The sequence below is a fragment of the Clupea harengus genome, unplaced genomic scaffold (assembly GCF_900700415.2).
Source record: "Clupea harengus unplaced genomic scaffold, Ch_v2.0.2, whole genome shotgun sequence".
NCBI lineage: Eukaryota > Metazoa > Chordata > Actinopteri > Clupeiformes > Clupeidae > Clupea > Clupea harengus.
In genome coordinates this window covers 870-7,109 of record NW_024880703.1, presented here as the reverse complement: position 1 = coordinate 7,109, position 6,240 = coordinate 870, and the positions used below count along the sequence as shown (strand labels likewise).

The 6,240-nt window shown below is 45.4% G+C and overlaps 1 long non-coding RNA gene across 1 annotated transcript; it reads left to right on the top strand.

The window, feature by feature from the left end:
• Positions 1-688: 688 nt before the first annotated feature.
• Positions 689-2,573, top strand: LOC122132557. Its single transcript, XR_006152224.1, has 3 exons — positions 689-711; positions 829-909; positions 2,396-2,573. It is a non-coding gene; the product is annotated as an uncharacterized LOC122132557 (long non-coding RNA).
• Positions 2,574-6,240: the final 3,667 nt, after the last annotated feature.

The window sequence follows — 6,240 nt, the reverse complement described above, 5'->3', positions numbered from 1 at the left end:
ATTGCTAACTGCTTATTATTTCCATATATGGATACATATGAGTTTTCTTCTGTAACATAAACTTAACATGCATATGTCTCATCTGCAAAAAAGCAAGCAGAATGCTGAAATTACTCCAGATACAAGGGGGACAATTACTGACATACAGGTGAGGAACTTGGTGCTCAAAGTCTTGAGCTGTAGTCTGTTGTGCAATGATTACACATATCTCGCGTATCTCCCCATGTGAAATATCTGGCACCAGCCAAGCCTAAATAACCTTAGGAACTCTGACACCAAAGTTGCATGTCACAATTACGTCTTATTTTCTGTTCACCATCATTCATGATGTAATCTGTTCTCTTTCCCGATCAGAACGACTCAGGTCTCATGTACAGCACTGCCACAGCAAGGGCCACGACCTCTGACCCCGCACAGAGAGTGCCCACACCTGATCAAAACGACATTCAGTATGCCAGCCTTCGCTCCAAAATAATTGTGCCATGTATATTGCTAACTGCATATTATTTCTTATACATTTTTATTTATTATATATATTGAATATATATAACTTTCTCTCTTTGGCCTACTCTGACAGGGCAATGCTGAATGTTCAACCCTAAACTGTAGTTTAATTGTATGAGCACTGACAGCAGATTTTATGTGGCTTACTCTGTTTCTTTATTCAGTGGACGTGAAGAAGCTGTGAGAAATAGCAGAATAAACCAAAGGGTAATAAGACACTTTTAAAATCCCTAACATAAACAGTCAAAATGCTGCTTGCTTGGTGACAGTGAATTGGGCTTTGTCAAGTTTTAGAATCATCTCTTTCTACCAATATTTTCATAGGCTGTCCATTCTGATGCCCATGATGAGACATACACAGCTCTCAACCCCAGGAGCACATCCTCTGAGTATGACACTCTGCAGGTAAGTCATCCTAGACTGATGTTATCAGCCTTATCATACATGTTAGTCGGTCATAGCACTGCCCTATATAAAACCTTAACCACCATCTATCAAAGTGTTCAGTCATGACATGTTTTCTGTGTGTAAATGTAACCGGACAGGTTGAAACGTTAGACCCTTGAATACACAACAATACCAACAATGTATTTATGAAAAAAGGTTTTATTGGTATTAACAAAGTTTAAAACAGGACCGTCATCCTATAAAATACTAGCAGAGGAAACAACACAAAAAGACAACTCATCAATTCACAATTTGAACAGGGTGGCTAGACTAGGCGCCGGCAGTGGAAATGGATATTATCTGCAAACCTGTAAAGAGGGCTATAGTAATCTAACCGATCATGTGGTAACCCTATAGTGGTAAACGTCAAGATGTGCAAAGTTTAAGCAGTGATCCCCACTGAGATCAGCCTGTGCAAAACATGCAAACAATGCAACACAGCAGTCATTATGTGCAAATTACAAGTAAGGTCAACACTGTGACCGTATGTGCAAACGTGTAAACAATTTGACACTGCAAACGTACGTGCAAAGATGCAAACAATCTGGCACTATAATAGCATGTGCAACATGCAAACAGCTGGAGGCTAAATGAGCCAACAGGTAAGATCACCACATAGTATTGCAACACAGAGCCCTAGGTATGAAGATAATCAATATAAATATGGTGACACTGCGGGCAGCCAGTGGAAAGTCTAACCACAACTTAAAATACACAATTCCCTACTCTAACGGGGGAATGGGCTCGAAGGCCAATCACCGTTCGACAGTACTCACGGCCCAACCCACGGCCTAGCCAACCGAAGTCCAGGAGGAGATTGAGGGACAGATGCGAGCCTGTCGGCCACGCCTACGAGGCACTGACGTTGTTCCCCCGTGTCCTAGCAGCCCAGCTCAGGCTGGGGAATCAGGAAACTATAATCCGCACCAACAATAGTTCGTCTCGGAGTAGTCGTCCACACTGCTGATGGTGTCTGCTTCTTCCGTTTGCTGGGGAAGTGCAGGAGGTGTATAATCAAACACAAATAATGTAATGATCACGGTTGGGGTTGTTCTTACACACATACAGCAATAGCGGAGCTACTTCCCTTTATGGCGTGAAGTTGAGTGCGTTGATCAATCTGGTGAGGCTTGGAGGCACCGTGCTGACCGATCATTCAGGACTCGGGGAAGAGAGCAGCTGGCTCCAGATCTCGCCTCTGTGTATAGAAACCGTTGTCGTCCGTAGTCGGGTGCGAGCCATGAGAGGAGATCTTGGTTTGTTCTTATGCCTTTACCCAGCCAATCCCGTAGGTGGTCAAATCAGCCCGCAGATAAGGAACACCTGTAGAGAGATGTCACACAAACACCGACACAGCAAACATACAGAACGAGATCGGCTGTCCCGCCCTCAAACATGTGTTCAAATGAATGACATTTGCTCCCGTTACATTAACATATTTCAGAACGTGAGGAATGTGAGTGACACCTACATGCCTCTCCAGAGAAGAGCTCAGGCCTCAGTGTATGAGACTCTGCAGAGAAGAGAGACGCCCCAGTCAGAGATGGAGCTGAAGGATCTCGGGATGAGATGCCAACACCAACCATGACTTCTGGACTCTCCATCTCATACTTACTGCTGCCACAGTCTTAAGTTATTAAGGGATCTTATTATCAGTGCTAACTTTTCCCTTGTTTCCCATGCTAGGGACATTTAAGGTTTCTCCATTGGTGTAGGTTTCTATGACTCATCATCATTTAGCACCAGTCAACCTCTAATCTAATCAACTTTCTATTGCATTGGGTAATGTATGCATTGTTGAAGTTTTATGCCTGTGTATTTTTCTTTTAACTTACAACCCTCTAGTTTACCCATAAGGCTTAGTTTAAAATATGGCTTACCTGCGTTATTCGTCAGGAGCTGTGGCGTCACAGTCTCTGGATTCTTATTTGATTTTCTGTATCAGGTCAAAATTCAACATTTTGGATAAATGTGATCTATGTTGATGTCCATCATGATGTCATATCCTTCAGAAATCTGTTATTCTGTTTGTGTATTTGATTGCGTACTTCATGTTGATATTTAAAAAAAAAAAATTCTGCACCTTAATAAAGCTGTTGTGTGCTTAATGTTGTAAATGTCCTTTGTTGAGGGGCGAGTGGTCTTATATATATGGGGCCTTTCAGGGGGGAGATTAAACTTGTGTATGGGTCAAATAAAGACATTTCTTCTACATTCATTAGTGCTGTAGCAAGTGCTGTAACATAAAGATAGCATAAATCCTAACAATGACCCTGGTCCTGGTTCTTCCTCCTGGGCCCTGTCATGTGGAGGTCGCCCAGCTCTGGTGCCTCCTGAAAGGGCAGAGGGCCGGTGAGCGGGGGGCCGCTGATGTTGTGGACCAGAGCCAGGTTGAGGATGAGGAAGGTCTGGCTCTTGCCTCCACTGCTGACCAGGCTGGACTCGCTGAAGATGGTGTTGGTGAAGACCAAGTCCTGAGTGAAGGGGTAGCTGAAGAGTGGGGGCTCCAGGGAGGACTGGGGACCTCGGGGGCCTCTGTGGAGCACTCTCCTACCGGCTCGTCGAGCACAGAGGTGGTGTTGGCGGTCAGGTTTGTGGTCAGTTTGAGGTCCTTGTCTGCGGTACTCCTGTGGTGCAAGTGTGTGGCTGACTTAGACATCATGCTGTGGAAGCTACTGGCACGCGGGAGACTGGAGAAGGACCCCTTGACCTTGAACCCCCTGACCGTCACCTTGACCCTCTCTCGTAAAGCGTTTGTAACTTCACACACAAAGACAATGAGAGTACTTACTATGCCCCATGTTTGCATTTTTAAGGGGTTAGGACATAGTGGAATGTAGCATTTTTTTTGTTAGATTAATTTTGCCTCATGGGGACGTGAATACAGCTCCATTGCTCAAAAGCAGAAACCCGGCAGCCAGCTTTAGCATTAGCGTAATTAGCATTAGCCTTTAAGAAGACGTAATGGTCAGAGTGGAGCACAGATTTTCTTGGTCTTACTCAGGGAACGACGGAAGAAGGACCTGACTTTGTCTTTCTCCTTCTGTCTGTTCCACATGAGGGGGAACATTTTCAGGACGGTAACTTCAACAGCATTACAGCAAAGGAGGGCGAATGGAGAGAAGAAAGAAGGAGGAGAGGAGAGGAGAGAAGAGCAGAGGAGAGGAGACAAAGGTGTGTGTCAAACACAAGTACATTCAGTAATGCACACGTTAACACACACACGCTTACACACACATTTGAAACATGACACACATCACAGCACAATGGGTGAAATGGTTTCACTAATGGTTTCACTAAGACATTATTGTCTATAACACCTTTAGTGTCCCTCAGCTATGGATGGGAACAAAACAACTGTCTTAATCAGAAACAAGAGCCTGTTTGTGTGCTAATTACATGCACCTTTGCAAAGCAGAAGATCATCAGTTTGGTGTGTAACCAACATACAACCAGGTGAAAATGCAGTGTAGTTTAACCACAACTACTATTCTAAGTCTAACATCAGTTTACAAAGAGTGATGAGGGCCATCACTATGGTTGTGTGCGAGTTCTACCTCTGAGACTGAGACTGGCTCTTTGGTGATATGGTTAGAATGGATGGCTATTAGAGGCTGAGGGAGACTGCTGGGGGATTACAGGTTTACACCAATAAGGCCTTTCCTTACATATACTGTCTCTGCTCCACGTGGAACAGGTCCTTGCTCTCCACGGTCTGCTCCAGTAGAGTCCAGTTTTGTAGCATCAGTGTCTGGATCTGGTCCACAAGGTGCCGGTTCTCCTCCTCCAGGTTCTTCTTCAGCCTGGTCAGCAGCTGGGCAGAGAGTCAGATGTTTGAGCCAAAATGGCAGCCAAAGCCACATTGCATAGGGCCCAAATGGACTTCATTGTATTGATGCAGATGGAAGCAGTTATGGGCATGACCTCTAGGGAAGACTTGTATGCCTCTACTTCAGTACAATTCAATAAATTAAATTTGAACTGTCAGTGTAATAGACCCAATATGAATATGATGACAATTCAATAGATACAACAAATAATTCATGTTTCCCTTGACCTGAAATAGCTGCCTTTAAAGATGTATCTGAATAATCAATTTAAACTGGGGCCATTCACATTAAAAAGTGCCATTCACAGCAGTGAGTCACATCCATCCATCCACAGCACAGTGCTTTTGCTCTACTCAAAATCATGGCATTGACCTATACTTATCTAAATCATAGGATGTTATATGCAATGCAGAAAGTCTCCACAACAAGTGTCTACACAGCACTACAGTCATATAAAAGTAGACTTTTCAATAATTCCTAAGCAATACTTGTGTAGGACAATCTTATGTTGCCCTACGCAATGTAGAGAGCAAGCTTTACACAACAGTAGTGTCTGCTAAGGCCTATAGGATTCTAAAACCTGACTGCAATTGGCATGGTGATGTGTGGCGCCCCCTGGTGTCCATATACCTCACACTGGTTGGTGAGTTTGGTGGAGGTGATATCCAGTTGCTGGTGCTGCTCTCTGAGCTTGGAGAGGTCGGTCTCCAGGCGCGTCTGCTCCAGCCGGGAGGCGTTCAGCAGGCTCTTCAGGCTCTTGTGCTCCGCCTGCAGCTCCTCATTCTCCCCCAGAAGCTTCTGGTAGGTCTGGTTCAGCCTGCAGGATGGAGGAGATGGTCGTGGGACAGCGAGCATAGAAGTAATGTACACTCCTCACCACAGGAACAGCTACAATCATCAGCATTTAGTCATGTGTACACTGTGTGTGTGTGTGTGTGTGAGTATGTGTGTGTGTGTGTGTGTGTTTGTGTGTATGCATGTAGACGTGTCTGTGCACGTGTCTTTGTGAGCCTACCCCTCCTGTCCTCTAGGGGAGTGGTGCCCCATCTGAGTGTGTGCTTTTGTGTGTGTGTGTTTCTGCACCTCCCTCTACCTTGTGCTCCATCTCAGCGATCAGTGCCTCGTACTCGGCCGCCTGGCACTCATGCAGTCCCGCCAGACGCTTGTGGTCGAGCAGCAGCAGCTCGTTGATGGTGTGCAGGTCCTCGTGGTCGCGCACTGCAGCATCCCTCTCGCTCTCAGCACTGTATTGCTAATGCTGCAGCTGCGCATCATCCGCCAGCAGGGCGGTGCTCTGAGAGTTAAATACGGACTTCTCCACTGAGGGAGAGAGAGTGTGTGTCTATGTGTGTGTCTGTGTGTGTGTCTGTGGTTGTGACAGAAGCGAACTTCTACCCAGACTACATCAATAGTTTAAGGGCTATAATTCTTCCCTCTTTGAAAACCCCATACACACACA